Raw genomic sequence first — 16,569 nt, 5'->3', positions numbered from 1 at the left:
CGACACCAAACTTGGGGGGTGAAAGTCGCCTGTCCATTGATGCATGTCTAGTAATTTACTGGGGTAAACTCTCGATGGAAAATCGAACCCATGACCTTGGAGTCACCAAAGTCATAAGTCGTCCTTACCACTTGAGTCAATCCGGTAGTGCAAATACTTTTATATTTACATGCGATTCTTTTATTTCCTAACCCCTAAAATTTTATATTTTAAATTAATTAATTTATTTTATATGGGGGGTTTGGATTTTAAATTTTTAATTTGGGTTTATATATTCAAACAAAATATAATACAAAATTATATTGATTTTCTTTTAAATTCACACATATTCAAATCCAAACAAAATTTATGCTCCCAAATACTACCTTAAAGTTTTTAGCTATATGTGGAGTTTGATTTCTACATGGAGTATTGCATGAGCAAATATTTTGAGTGCAACTTTTGTCTATGGTTACATGAGGGGAATCGAAGGGGGATGCACCTCCCCCTAAGCTTCATGCAGGGATGCTTACGTAATTTTGTATTTCATGAAAGTCGCCCTATATCCTCATGGAGAATGTATTTTTCTCATTTTAAATGAAAACTATTGAACACGAGAGTGAGGGAAAAGTGATAGGGCATTTGACTTATACATATTATTGAATAGTGGAATTGATGACCTAATATGACTTTGAGAATGCAGGCAAACTACCAAACCTCGTATCTTCTATTTTGTACATTGACATTTGATTTCTTACTTTTTTTTTTTTTTCATTTGTCGACTTTGTTGCAGGTTTTCTCGTTACATCTTTAACTTCGCATGGTTGTAGCGTTAGATATTGGACATTGGCTTTTGAATAGTAAGCATGTTGAGAAAACCTAGGTTTTTGCAATAATGTGTAGTTTTGATCAATAGATGATTGAAGGGTTATCTGTGGTCTGATTGATATGATTTTTTGTCAGTAAATATAGACTCATAGACGCTAATTTTGAACAGTCAAATCGGTCATTCAAGCACTTTTGTAAAGACCTAGAAAATGATTAATAATAATAATAATAATAATAATAAGTAAGAAAAAGAGAAATTGGTTTGGTGCAAGGCTAAATCGTCGACGGATTTGGTGGAACTCAGAAAACTGTCGACGGATTCGTTCGGGCACAACCATTTACAAATAGCCCCAAATACATTTTTTTGGAAAAATTTCAAACCCTCTCTCTCTCTAGGGCTGTGGCCTTCCCTCTCTCTCTCTCTCTCTCTCTCTCTCTCTCTCTCTCTCCTCGATTTTTGGCTGATTTCAGTTTGAGTCAAAGGATAAATGACATTTCAGGATTCTGGTGTTGATTCTCCGCAGTTTAACCAGAGCGGTTTTGCAGTTTAGGCATTCCAGGCCCCACTCCAAAACTAGGGATATTTTTAAAGTTTAATCAGTTATTTGGAATGTGTGGGCTTAAGGAATGTTAAAATGGTTATTATTTTAAGGATTGAGCTGATAAGGAATGTTAAAATGGTTATTATTTTAAGGATTGAGCTGATTAAATTAGGGTATATGGATACAGGGTTTTGTGCGAATGTTGTAGGCACAGTTTTAGGATCCCTATAGTCATTTCTCTAGGAATCAAGTAAGAGGATAGATTATGTCGGGTTTTTTTTTTAGAAAATTTACCAGTTAAGATGCAGTATTTAATTATAGAAATTATATGTATGATTTTTCTGGATATTCCAGTATATGGGAATGAAATTTATGAATTGATGCAAGTTTTTGGGAAATCAGATGTTTGAACTAAGTAAACCCTAGAAGTGGTTTTAATATTTTTTTTCAGCTAAATATGTTTTCCCCAGACAGTTAGTATACTATAGTGCAACCCTCACTCGTGTGACATAAGTATGAATATTTCACAGTATGTTTATATAGACCATATTATTTTATGATTATAAAGAACAAGTGCAGTTTGATAATGAATTTTAGAAATGATATAAACATTATAGAAAATATGATATTATACAGTATATTATGACAGTTTAGCTGTCCTAGTGCCGTAATAGTTCAGCCGACCTGGTGCCGTGATAATTCAATCAGTGTAGTACCATGATAGTTCAGTCGGCCCAGTGCCGTGATAGTTCAGCCAGCCTAGTGCCATGATTGTTCAACTGATTTTATGCCATGATCATCTATGATGTAACAGTTTAATCGAAAATTATGATATGACAGATTTTCACAGAAACATGAAAATGAGTGACGTTATAGTTATATTATGAAATGTATTGTATGATAGCAGAATCCTGATGGATTAGTTTAATTTCAGAGCACGGTACTATAACTATTACTTCAAATTAGTGTCACCACACATCTTAGATAGAGTGTTGGTGATTGGATAATCGATTGAGCTCAAAGAAAAGTAGTGTGGCCCCCTGGCAGTCCAGACCAGGCTGGGTAGGCCAATCGTACTTACAGATGAGTCAGTTTTGGCTTAACATGGTAGGCTAACCATTGCTAGGTGCCGCCTACGGGCTGCACAACCCCATCATGTGGGGGTAATACATGATATCAGCTAGCTATTCATCTAAGGGAAATTTCAGTATTATACAGATATAGCAGATGATTTACATATTTATGAAAATTTATTATGATATAGTATGCTTATGTTGAAAAGTATGATTTCATCAGACTTATATACGCTTGAGTACAAATTTCCATGATTTATCAGTTATAGCTTAACATATTATAGTTAAATTACTTGCAGTATATGTTTATAACACGTTGAACACATGTTACCACACACCGATGATAATCTATCCCAATTTACTAAGAGGTGTCTTACCCAATAATTCAAACATTTCAAGGAATCTAGACAAACGAGTGGAGCGAGCTCCGAAGTAAAGGGGGTTTTGGTACTGTCTTAATTTCAGGTTAAGTGTTTGAGCTGGGAGATATGTTTATGTAATCCCTAGGATGTTTTATGAAAATTTGGGGATGTACATATATATTTATGGAGACAATAGAACTCTGGTATTGTATATAAGGTTCAGGTACATTATGTTTTCCGCTACATATATAGTATGTATTTATGACAAGTATATCCCCGGTACCTCGCTTTAGGTCAGGGTTGACATTGTGGACATTATTTTATGGTTTCTTAGTTAGATAAGTGCACGGATCGTGTTATGATGAAGGATTTTAAGGTTTTTTTCTGCCTTAATTTCAGGATAGATCTTGGAGGTAACAACATGAACGTTGGAGGTAGTGGCGACATGGGGGCCTCTAGTATGGGTGATAATGAATCTGATCAGGTATTTCGTAGTGTGGTTCAGCAAGTTATGACAGAAATAGCACGGAATTCTAAGGAACAAGATTGTCCACCAGCTGATCAGGGCTGCACAATCAGACAGTTTACTCGTATGAATCCACCTACTTTCATAGGGGAGCCGAACTAGCTATAGCGGAGAACTAAATTCAGGAGATTGAGAAAATACTAACAGTGCTACACTGCATTGATGAACAGAGAGCTCTCTATGCCATATTCAAGTTGACAAGTGAGGCCGAGCAGTGGTGGACAGCTGTGAAATTACTGGAAGAGCAGAGACCAGTACCAGTAGCCATGACCTGGAGCCGGTTTAAGGAAATATTCTTCGATCGATACTTCCCTCCCACCACTAGAGAAGCTAAGGTGGAGGAATTTCTAAATTTGACCCAGGGGCATCTGAGAGTTCAACAGTATGCGGCGAAGTTTGTTGAGTTGTCCCATTTTGCCCCGTACATGGTTCTAGATGAGGCAAAAAAGGCAAGAAAATTTAAGAGAGGCTTGAGACAGGAAATTTATGAGCAAGTGATAGTTTAAAAGGAGCAGGATTTCTTAGAACTAGTGGATAAGGCCATTGTAGTAAAGACGAGTAGGTGGAGGAGTGCTCGAGTGCAGAGTCAGAGGAAGAGGCCCACGCCTCCTGGATTTTAGGCAGTTACTAGTCGGGGTTTGTGGGAAGATTCTCTACAAATCTACTGGAGTAATTTGTTAGTTAGGCTAACTTAGGAACCATCCCAAAATTTGGGTAAGTTAGTTAGTTTCAGTTCTATTGGGTATTTGGTGTTTCTGTACTAAGAAGAATATGTTAGAAAAGATAATACTGAAGTTTTGTTGGGGGAATGTTACTTTCAGGGTGTTGTGCTGGGAACACTGCAGGTGTAGGAATTGGGGGTTTTGTGGGTTCTCAGTAAGTCAGGTAAGGAGATAAACTAAGTCAGAATTTTTCATGAAATTATTTATTATTTTAAGGCATTAAATTTCAGGAAAGTACGTATATTATATAATTATGTTTGGGAAATAATGTTATGAACAGGGATATGATTTAAATGTATTTTATCAGAAAATATGGTTTTGAAATAGATTTTACATTCAGGAGGTTACCCATTTCTGTGTGGCATGAGTTTAATTTCCATATAATTATGTATATCAGAATAGAATGTTTTTCCCAGATCAAGCATGATATGATAGTTTTCAAGGCAATTATGAAATAATACAGGAACCATGATTTTATGAATATAATGTTTAACAGTACGGAAAAATTATGTTCAGTATATTATGATATGCCGGCGTAGATGTCGTGATTCATGTTATGTTATGCCACCGCAGATGCCGTGATTCATGTTATGTTATACCAGCGTAGATGCCGAGATTCTTGTTGGCGCAGATGCCATAATCATGTATGATAAGACAGAATTTATGAAATATTAACATGACAGATATTATTATGAAATAAGAAATAGTTATGTTTATTATATGAAACGTATTATATGTTATCAGAACCCGGATGGTATGGTTTAGTTTAGTTTTCAGGAGCACGGTACCTTAGCTACATATTCAGAATTATGATAGTGCTACCACATGACCAGTAGTGTGGGAGATGACAGTTGATGTGGCTTCATTGTAGGGTGGAGTAGTCCCCCCGGCAGTCCGGGATCAGGAGGGGCAGGCCGATCGTACTTATAGACTTATGTTTGATCTTGCATGGCCCGCCAGTCATTGCTAGGTCTCGCCTTCGGACTACACAACCTAGTCATATGGGGGTAAGACATGACATCAACTAGCTATCCATCCTAAGTATCATTTCAATATTGTACAGTTATATAAGATGATTTTTATGTATAGCAATCTAGTATGTTTTACTATGATATGACAAATCATGTTTTACTCAGTTCCGCTACAAATAGATTTTAACAAATATGCTCACTATACTGTTTTTATGTATAACATGAAAATGCTCATAGCGCCACACACTAATATTAGTTTATTTACCTTACTGAGAGGTGTCTCACCCCAATTATATAAATATTTCAGTAAATCCAAGTAGAGGAGCAAATAGAGCTCCGCGACAGTAGAGTCCGACTGAGCTACCCTATTAGAAAGGTGAGTTATTGAACTAGGGTTAGATTTAATTTTGGAAAGTGACCTAGGTTACTTTTTGATGTTTTGATGGATGATTGTATATATATAAATAACAGTTTTTGTAGGACTCTAGTATTGTGGTTGATTGTATGATATGGTTGTAAATTACGTTTCCTGCTGCTTAGGTATCAGAGTTGTATTTTGGCATATCCCTAGTACCCATGGGTCCAAGTTGATTATATTTTAATAGCTGAACAGGATTATCATATTAAATGATATTATAAAAGGGAAAAAATGGCAAATTAGTAGGTTGTTACACTGGTGTTGTGTATAAGTTTAAGTATATCATGGTTTTCGCTGCTTAGTTGACATGTATGTATAAACAGGTGAATTTCTGATACCTATGGGTCCGGGTTGACTTTGCTTACGTTTTATGGTATTAGAGTATAAGTACTATTATTAACATGCGGAATATATATATAGTAGAAATTTGAGGTCATGACAAAAAGGATCCCTTTAGTAAAAGTACTCTAGCGCAATCACGCAATTGAGGAAGTTTCATGGGAATTAGAGAAGAAAATGCGTCAAGGATATCCACACCTGTTTAGTAGAGCCCAATGATGAACCAGTAAAGGTAAAGGTAAATAATTGTTTTTGACTATTGTCTTCTATGGTGTAGGGTAGTTAGTTATAAGTTAGTGTTTTGGTTTAGGTTATGAATGGTCTTGGGAGAGTATTTTTTTTTAATATATATAATTGATTGTAACCTCCCAGCACCTCTATTGTAACCATGGTATTCCTCCGCCATAAGTGAGAGTAACTAATAAAATTACAACGATTTCCCCCAAATGATAGTACAAGCAATAGATAGTAAATTTCAAGGACGAAATTTTTACAAGGAGGCGAGGATGTAGAAACCTGAAAAATAGTAATAATAAAAATAGTAATAAAAAGAGGAAATTTGGTTTGGTACAGGACCAAATAGTCAACAGTTTGAGGAGTCTTAAGAAAATCGTCGACTGTTTTCCTGAGTATGGCTTGGAGAGGCCAAATCATCGACGATTTTATCAAGCTTAAGCAAACCGTCGACGGTTTTGATTTACCGAGGCTCATTAAGGGTTAAAATGCAGTAAATGGTTTGGTTAAAAGACCAAATCGTCGCCAGTTTCAGCGAAACCGTCAACTGTTTTTCCCCAGGGTAGCATACCATAAATAGGCTGCAAGGTTTTTTTTTTGGAAAAATTACTCTCTCTCTCTCTCTCTCTCTCTCTCTCTCTCTCTCTCTCTCTCTAGGGTTGCGACTCTCTCTTTCTCTCTTAAATTTTCCACCCGAATTCAGCCTAAATTGACTTATAAACATCATTTCGGGATCCTGACGTCGATTCTCTGCAGTTTAACCGGAGTGGAGTTGCTGTTTGAGGATCCTAGGCACCACTCCAAAGTTAAGGCAAGGAAAATGAATTATGTCAGTTGTTTTTAGAATCTAACCGGTTAACGAGAGTGTGTGAGCCTAGGTATGTTAGTATAGTAATTATTCTTGGATTTAGCTGATTAAACTAAAATATATGATTACAGGATTTTGTGCTCCAAACGCCACAGGCGTCAATTTAGAATCCTTGCAAGCACATTCTTAGTGAATAGGTAAGTGGAATAAATTATGTCAAACATTTTGAAAATTAAAGGATTAATTTTAAAGCATGAGAATATGAAAATATTGTATATTATTTTTTGACTTATTAGGCAAGTGGAAATAGTGGTTTTGAATTATCATGTATTTTTTAGGGCAATTATTATAATATGAAATATTACTTAAAATTTGTGTGGCATGAGAAATGATTTTGTTACCATACTATAAACATGTGGGAATATTTTATGATGAAATGTGATTTATATTGGTTTATGGGAAATATTGAAAACACGACAGATATTGTGAAATGATGACATATGATTTTATACTAGTATATGTGATGACGATATTATACCGGGAAATGAAATGATAGAAATGACAATTCTTATACTGAGATGTGGAAATGAAAACCCTGATGGACTAGTGATGTATACGAGAGCTCCGTACCGTTGCTAGTGAATGAGTTAGTGCAGCCACACTACTTGAGGAGAGTATTGGTATTGGAAGTCGATTGGGCCTGCGGAGAGATGTTGACCGCCCTTGGGTCCGGACCAAGTTGGGGTGGGCCAATCATACTACAGACGCGTACAATTTGACTTAACTTGGTAGGCCGGTGATGGTTAAGTCCCGCATTCAGGCTGCACAACCCGATCATGTGGAGTTATTACATTACGGTGATATAAAATGTCCACTCAGGTTGGTTCCTCATTATAGACATGATGATTCTACATTAAAATATATGATTGCAAATGTGTGTGTATATATATATATGGTTATGAGTACCGTTTTCATGATTTCTCAGTTAAATTAATTATTAAATAAATGTGTTATGATACATTAAAACTCATGTTGCCACACACAGATAATAATTTATTAATTCTTACTGATATATATGGTTATGAGTACAATTTTCATGATTTCTCAGTTAAACTAATTATTAAATAAATGTATTATGATACATTAAAACTCATGTTGCCACACATTGACATTAATTTATTTATTCTTACTGAGAGATGTCTCACCCCAAGAATCTTAAACATTTCAAGAAATCCAGACAGCCAAGTGGAGCGAGCTCTGAGGTAAAGGAAGCCTAGTTACTGTAGTTCAAGATATGTGTTTGGATTTGGGGATATGTTTGTTTCATCACTGGGATATTTTATGGATTTTGGGGGGTTTATATGTATATTTATGGAGACTTTAGAACTTTGGTTTTGTTATATAAGGATGAGGTGTGTCATGTTTCCGCTGCATTAATAGGATGTAGTTATGGACATGTGTATTCCCAGTATGCCACTTTGGGTCCGGGTTGACTTTGTTGATATTATTATGGTATCAGAGATATATGAAAAAAAATAAAATAATAATTGGGGCGTTACAATAGTGAAGTTTTTTGAGTGGACTCTTAAGTCTTGTGGTTTTTATCCTTTGATTTGAAGGGGTTGTCCACGTAAAATTGTGTGTCTCTTGTGATTGATATTTGTGATTATTTTTAGGCTAATTTTTGTGCTACTAAAAAAATATATTTTTGTAGTTTTGTCATATCATAAGAACTGATTTTGTTAATTGGGAGAGAAAGAACTTCCGGTTGTACTTTTGCGGTTTTTTGGTAAGTCTCGTTTCTTCCCAATTCATGCATCTCAATATGTCCTTAAATAACTAAAAAAATGAGAACGTCTATTTTGATTTACAAATATTCACATTACTTTTATAAGAAGAGTCCCAAACATCATAAAATTGAAACCATAAAATCAAAATTTCCTATATATATATAACAAAATTGTATTGAGTTTTCTTCAAATCAAATCTAAATCCATCGCCTGAACTTCATACTCTCAAACACAGATGATAGGGACATAAATGATAATTTTTGTGACAACTATTTCATTGGGTCTTGGATGAATTTTATATTTGTGATAATGATATGACATAGGGAAGCATTTTGTTCTACCGCATGCGTGGCGTCTGATAAAATGCAATGTATACGGACCTTTTGGTTCATAAAAAATTTCTATGGCTTGCTTAAAAAGCAATCTTCATAATTTATCCAAAAACTTTTCCTTTTGGTATCTTAAACATGTATGTAGGTCTACATTTTGGAATTGATTGGACAACCTTTAAAGTGTAATGTGTATAAAATATTTAAGAAGAATCTTCATAATATATGTTTTTTCTTCATTAACTATTAAATGTGTCTTCCAAGAGTGTGACTTAATTTTATTATTTTAAGGAATAGGGATTCATGTTTTGAAGAGAATGAACATGGTTTTGCATTTCTTTATACATAGGATAGGACACGATGAGGAGTCTATGATAGGGGTAAACAAGAAATAATTGAAACTTCACTTTCTATATAATGGGTTTATGTGGACACATGTTTGAGTTTGCTATTGCCATTTTTACAATCTCTTGGTTTCTCTTTCTCCAATGTTGATAGCTTTTAGCTTTAATGTTTGTTTGGTTCATGCATGTTTGTTGTTCATAAAAAAAGGAGAGAATATAAAATTGCCTACAAATTGATGGGTTTTATTTTATTTTCCCAAATTAATGGGGCACATGGTATTTTTAATTCTCTCTGCCACGTATAAACCATGTCAATGCTAGTTTATTATTTTCTAGCTAATATAATCCTATCTATATACTTTAAAAATGAATTTTAAAATTTTGATTTCGACTTCATATATTTCTTTAGTTCTATTTTTAAAAAAGGAAAACATGACGTGCGATTAGATGAAGAAGTAGATGGTGAAAAGAAGAAGAAGAAAAAGAAGAAGAGATTATAGAACGGGATAGATGATGACAATTAAGTTTGTTTCCTTAATTGTGTCTGTGTGGATCAACGAGTTAGAATAATATAAGTGGTTGAATTCACTATTTATAACATTTCAAAAATTGTGAGTCATACAAATTGAGTAAACTGTTCAATCTATTTATTTTTTATGCACTAGTGTAAATGTAGTATAGGGCATTGTCGGTGCGTACATCTTTTGTCTTGTTATTTAGATAAGGATGCATGCTTATTTGGCTCCGAGCTGAATTGGATGACAGTAAAGTTAGTATTAATAGTACAAATTATGTGCTTGAAATGGCAGAATCAATATCTAACAATGCAAAAATGCATTGGCACAAATGAGTAGTTGAATGAATTTAGAGGGTAAGGGGTAGACAAAGTTGAATATTTTTTTTTCTCTCATTTTCTTTTCTTTTCTTTCTTCCTTCTCTTTAACTTCTCTTTCCCCTCAACTTGAAACCTTTGTGATATTTCTTTTGTATAATTATTTTTTTGCATTCCCTTTGGAGGGAGGAGAGGACTTTAATCCTTAGGGGATTATATTTTGCAGGGAATCAAGGACATTGTCAGTCCACTGGCAAAAATATTTACTTTTTTGACTAATTAAATGGGAAATTGTTAGGGTTTTTAGTTTTAATTGTTAGAGGGAAGATTCAAAGAACCTATAGACTAGGATTTTGGACACGTGCCTAATTGCAGGAATCATAGGGATTTTAAATAAGAATTAGAATATATGATTATGTATGAGTTTGACATTGAATGTCATTTTGAGTTCAAAATTGAATTTGAGTTTCAATTTGAGTTTTAATGAATTTTTGGATTTATGTAAATTTCAGGGTGGGTATAGGTGTTCTTGGAGAGCATGTAAAAACTGAAGCTGGTGTGAAAGAAAATAGGAAGAAAAATGCAAAACATGTACTAAATTATGAAAATTTTCAGTACTGCAATCAAAAGAAAGCTAAAGGAATGAATTTGAACACTTTCGAAATTTTAAAATGGAAGAGGAATTAATTTTTAAGAATATTTTTTTGAAGAATTTACATAAGGAGATAAATGTTAAGCATTTCCGGTATTTTAAAAATCAAGGAAACACATTTCTTGCTATGAAAATCAATTTTGACTTTTTTTTAATAAAATTTTATATCACATTTTATCTGAATCCGATACGAATCCAAATCCAATGCCTCTCCAAACATAGGGTGAGTATTTTTAGAATGAAAAAGAGAGAAGGTAAGAAACTGATAATTATTTGAAATTTTTTTTTTATTTTAGAACAAGGTAGCAAATATAAAGTCAAAATTCCCTTTTTTACAAGGAAATTAGATTTTTTTTTTTTAAAAAAATAAAGTTGAAACACTAAATATGTAGACAAGAGTTCATAATTAAACTCTAGCCAAGTGAGTATTGCCAAGAGAAGGTTTTGTAGAAAAAAGGGAATGCGCCCCACTTGAGCCTTTTTTTGAGAAAAAAAGAAAAAAATAGGCATAAGAGATATGAACAAAAAGAATTGTGGGAAAGAAATTTATGCATTTTGATAAATTATCTCGTATAAAATATAAGTTTGTTGTAATGTCTTAATAACTCACCATGTATTTGTCTGCTAGTAAGAGATGAACCGAAGCGACAACCTCCTCTATCTTTGGGCGTATTAACTCTTTAAAAATATCAGTTCTTATCTATGTAATGATGTTCAAATTGATCCACGACAATGTTTACTTTCAACTTTTATTATTTTCAGAAAACATTTCCATGGTTCTCTGTCTTCAAAGTTTAGACTTATCTAGGGAAGTAAGGCAACAAGGAGCAAGACTAGTTGGACTTTCATGGAAAACATGCACAAACAACTATCAATTTTTTAGCTTAAACAACCATCTTCCTTGCATATTTTGTAGATATGTTTTTAAGTATACCAATTTTCATTGTACTTGTCAAAGTCAAGGACCTTGAAATTTGACGGTGCATTAAAGTTCTTAGGTAATTTTAAGTCCTTAAAATCATTCATATTATATTTCTCCGCACCCTGCGTAAAACACAATCGTTCTTTATTGAAAAGTCATTCAATCACTATGTGACAAAACTTCATAATATTAATATTCTCTAAATGAGCTTCAAGGGGCATACCTTAATTTACCCTCGGTTTAATGGTTGTATAGGAACAACATTTGGAGGAATAGGATTGAAGGTTCAAGAATGGACCAAAGCCTTATCTTTAGTATATAGCACATCAACTTGACTAGTGTTTTCTTTATTGCTTCAATTTTGTACTCTTAATTGGCTGATTTTTAAGTTTATCTATGTTGCATGATTTTAGTCTTCCAATAATTGGGTTTAATATGACATTGGATTTCATTAAATGTAAAAATCTAAACTATCTTCTCCTGGATGAAAATTAACTTAATAGATATGGGATGAATATAAAAATAAAATAAAATAAAATAAACAGCTAGTTAGAAGGGTAAAAAAGAGAAATGCCAATGAAAGTTCACAAGGAATGGGTCAATGAATTGCTAAATCTTCTATTCTTCGGCAAGTAATTGCTCAAACAATTATTGTTTGAAAATAATGATAAGAATATAAAATGATTCTTGACATCCCTATAAATTACTGTACTCATTTCTTATAAATTTCAAAGTCCTAAGAAAAAGAATGGGTCAACCTGCAATGTGCAATGTGCAATGTGCAATATGGAATTTGTAATCTTTAGGGAAGATAACTACCTAAAGAGAGATGGAGATGTACCTAAATGTCCTAGTTTAGGTCTTAACTTAGGCTTCCAATGCCTCTCTAATGGCAAGTGAAGAAAGAAAGAAAGAAATTGTGGAAAGAAATTTTGTATATTTTTGTAAGTATAAATTGTACAATAGAGGACCTATTTATATGCGAATGAAGTCAAACAATAATAGAAAGATAATAAATACAAAGAATCAAATCAAAATAAAATAAGCATAAAATCAGATTTTGTGAAAATATCGGCAAGTTGAGCTTTTGCAAATTAATTATAGACTTTGCACATATAACCCTAAACTCATCTTGAAGCTTAAATGATTAATATATTCAAAAAGATCACAAAATTTTTGTGCCTGGGCTGTATAATTAAAGGGAAGTAGCAAATTTAAAGTTCATCTAATAAATACTTCAGTGTATTGTGCTTATTTTGGAAATATCCTTTTTTTTAGATATTGGATGCTTCATGTGAACTGAACGCTTACTATCCATTACTTTCTAAATGTTATATTATTTAATAGTTTATATTGATTGAATATACTGAACTGCATGCTTGATTTGAACATAATCTACTTGGTCGATGCAGATTTGTGCATTGCATGCTGGTAGTTGATTAGAGTCTGGCATGTTGAATTCATTGATCTATTTTAGACATACATGCTAGTTAGTCAACTGAAATTATGACTTCATAAGACTTATTTTTTAAATTCTAAATACTTTTGAAAGTCTTATGCAGTATTAGTATGGTGACCAAGTTGAACTTATTGTTTTAACCTTAAGTGGTCACTTAGACTAGTTCATGTACATTGTCATTAATGAATATTTATAAATGATGCATGATAAAAAGATCATTTGTATGAAGATTCGTTAGTAATTATAAGTCTTTGCATGTTAAATGATCATGGCTTGAAATCCATTGCATGTGGGATGAACTTTATGAATTTTTTATAATGCATGCTGAATAATTGAATAGGTAGTGGTACATGTTGAATCCTAAACATTGTATGTTATATTGAAAAACATGCAAAATTTTCAATAATCCTTTGAATTTTCCTAGAATGCTCTAAATTATACACATGCTTTTTACCAAGTTATTTGGACACATTTACGATGCTTAAATTATAAGCATGAATATTTTGTATTTATTTTGAAAATGTCTATTCTTAAATAGGCTCTTAGAGTATTTTTAAGATAAATGACCTCTCTTTTTGATGATGATCAAAGGGGGAGAAGATATTTGAAGTTATCCATGGGGATAAGATTTATGGTGTTATATATGTGAGGGAAAACATGATGTATGTGTGGGGGAAAATATGGAATGCATGTTAAAAGTTCAAATGAACATGAATTATTTTCATGCCTCATATGCATATAGTAAGGGGGAGCAAATTATAAATATCATTTAAGAATATGTATAAATTAAGGGGGAGCAAATTATAAATTAAGGGGGAGCGCATAAATTAAGGGGGAGCTTTAAAACATACCCCATATAGAACACCAATGGTTTGCCATCATAAAAAAGGGGGAGAATGTTAGCTTTAGAGGCTACGTAAGTTTAATTGTCTTATTTTGATGATAACAACCCATTAGTGGTTCTAAGTAAGATTATTTTTGCACAATAAGCCTTAGTAAGAACAAACACAAATGCAAAGATTAAGTAAATTCTTAATAGGTTAGACATCATCAAAGAGGGGGAGAATGTTAGCCCTGTCAGCTACACTATCTTGATTTATATGTTTTGATGATATTAACCTATTTGTTGTTTCTAGTATTTTCTATCTTTGCAAATCTTATCTAGTATAGGTACAAAGTGTCAGATACACAGAGGTACCAAATTAGAAGAAAAGATCAGACCTAGTAGACATCAAATAAAAAAGATCGGAAGGACACTAACTCAGAAGCACTAAAGCACATCCCGGAGTTTTTATTGTGTATAAATTAATTGAAATAAGGGTTGTGTGAGTGAGTGTGTATTATAATTCTTGCGGTGTGTCTCTTGCATGATTTATGAGTAAGAGTTGAGCCATTACATAAACATATTAGGACACATGAGCATATAGGATCTGCACAAAATTAACAAACTCACAATTCATAGTTTTCAAGGTAAAAACAAAGAGGTTGTCAAAATAATCCTTTACTCAATTAAGTTTTCAAAATGGGACAAGTGTTGAGTAATATATGAGTTATAAACATTTTCAAAACTTTGTCCCGATTTTACAAAACTAGCTCTACGTCCTAAAGTTTTAAAAGTCAAGCATATTTTCAATAAAAGACATACTAAGCATATAAGATATCGAAACGAGTGTTCAAATATGTTTTCATAAAACAAGATATCTTATATTTATGGGAAAACTCACTTGGACAAATTTTAATCTTCATTAGAATCAATATATTTCATATACTTTTGTCCAATAATGTTTTAAGTCATTAAAACGCTTTTGGACAAGGAAAAACAAAGCAATTGTCACTACCGTAGTGCAACCTTAAGTCCTGAACACCCTTTGATATTTTGGGTATAACTTTTTATAAAAAAGTACAAATGGGACAATCTTAATGTCCCTGGAAAGTTAAGACAAAATTCCACAACTTTTATTTTTATGACTTTTTCTAATTCAGGGACCTCGTTGACGAACACAGGAGATTTGTTGACGAGTCCAACGGGCAGAATGACTCTAACGGGCGGAAAATGGCTAGTTTGCCAAATAAAATATCTTTTCTTCCCTCCAACGACTAGTTAACGGCTCCTAAGGCTCTTGGGGTATAAATACAAGTTATGAGACTTATATTAACATGGTTTTGAAAGCCTTTGATCATTGTTAGTAAAAAACATCATTTTATACAAAATCTAGCACATTGCATATTAGTTCTTCATTGCATGTGTTCATTCTCTCTTACTCACTTATTGTGTTTGATTCAATTCTTGAGAGAATAGTGTGAGGTTTGAGTTGTAAATCATATTTTCTCATTGTAAGGAGCATTCTTTGTAATCTTCCATCTACTTGTGAAACGTTCTTTGTGAACCAAGTTTTAAGGTTCTTTGTGAACCGAATCGGTAAAGACTCTTTGTAAGCGGTAGGGATTTGTTCCCGAGTTTGTAAGGCTTGCTCCGCTATGGAAGGAGCAATTATAGTGGATTGTAGAATCCTTGGCTTGGTGCTAAGGCGTGGACATAGGCTTGGTGTCGAACCACGTACAAATATCGGTGTTATTCTTTCTCTCCCTTACACTTTTTGTTTTATATCTTGTGCATGATTTATATTTATTTTACGATATAATTTATTGTAACTTGCCAAGAGTTTTCATTTTGTAGAAAAATACGTATTCCGCAGAAAGAGTCTATTCACCCCCCCCCCCTCTAGACTATATATTCTGGGCTGGGACTTCCAACGGTGTCAAGTTCAAATGATCAGGGAGTGGTAAGTGATAGGGAAATGACATGAACAGAAGAAGAGTTATATGATTCTTACTCAAACTCAATTGATGATTCTTACATTAAATGTTGTGATATGTCAAATTCTAAATCATCTGTTGAATTTCATGATAATTCCGCTAATAAGTCATGTGATGATTCTTATACTGAAGCTTATGAAATATCATGTGTTGAATCATTTGCTGAACTTTGTGAAAATATTGTCGTTGTTGCATGCAATGATTCATATGTTATCCAGTTTGATAAATCTTGTGATGAATCATTTGGTGAGATGCCTTCATGTGGAAAACTAGAAAAGACTTCGTTTAAAATGCATAAAATTCTAGTTGAGATATCAAAGAAGAAAACATTTTTGAAAAATGAAAATGAAATTGTGGCAAAACATTTAAATGAATTGAAAGAATTTCATGTCACTCTAGAGAAGAAAAATGTTGGAAGAATTTTGAAAATCATTTTCTTAGAAAGAAAGATTGAAGATAATTATGAAATGATTTTCAAATCCAAAGATGGGAAGTATAACTCAAATAAACCCTTAGGAGTTAAAAGAAGTAGATCATTTAAAAAAGGTTCATTTTATAAATCCTGTAGTCATCAAAATTTTCATGCCTCATTGAGCAAAAACAAAATAAATAAGCATAATCT

Source organism: Malania oleifera, chromosome 9 (genome assembly GCF_029873635.1).
Source record: "Malania oleifera isolate guangnan ecotype guangnan chromosome 9, ASM2987363v1, whole genome shotgun sequence".
In the NCBI taxonomy this organism is placed as follows: domain Eukaryota; kingdom Viridiplantae; phylum Streptophyta; class Magnoliopsida; order Santalales; family Ximeniaceae; genus Malania; species Malania oleifera.
The sequence above is the reverse complement of the archived record's forward strand: the minus strand, read 5'-3'. Positions refer to the sequence as shown.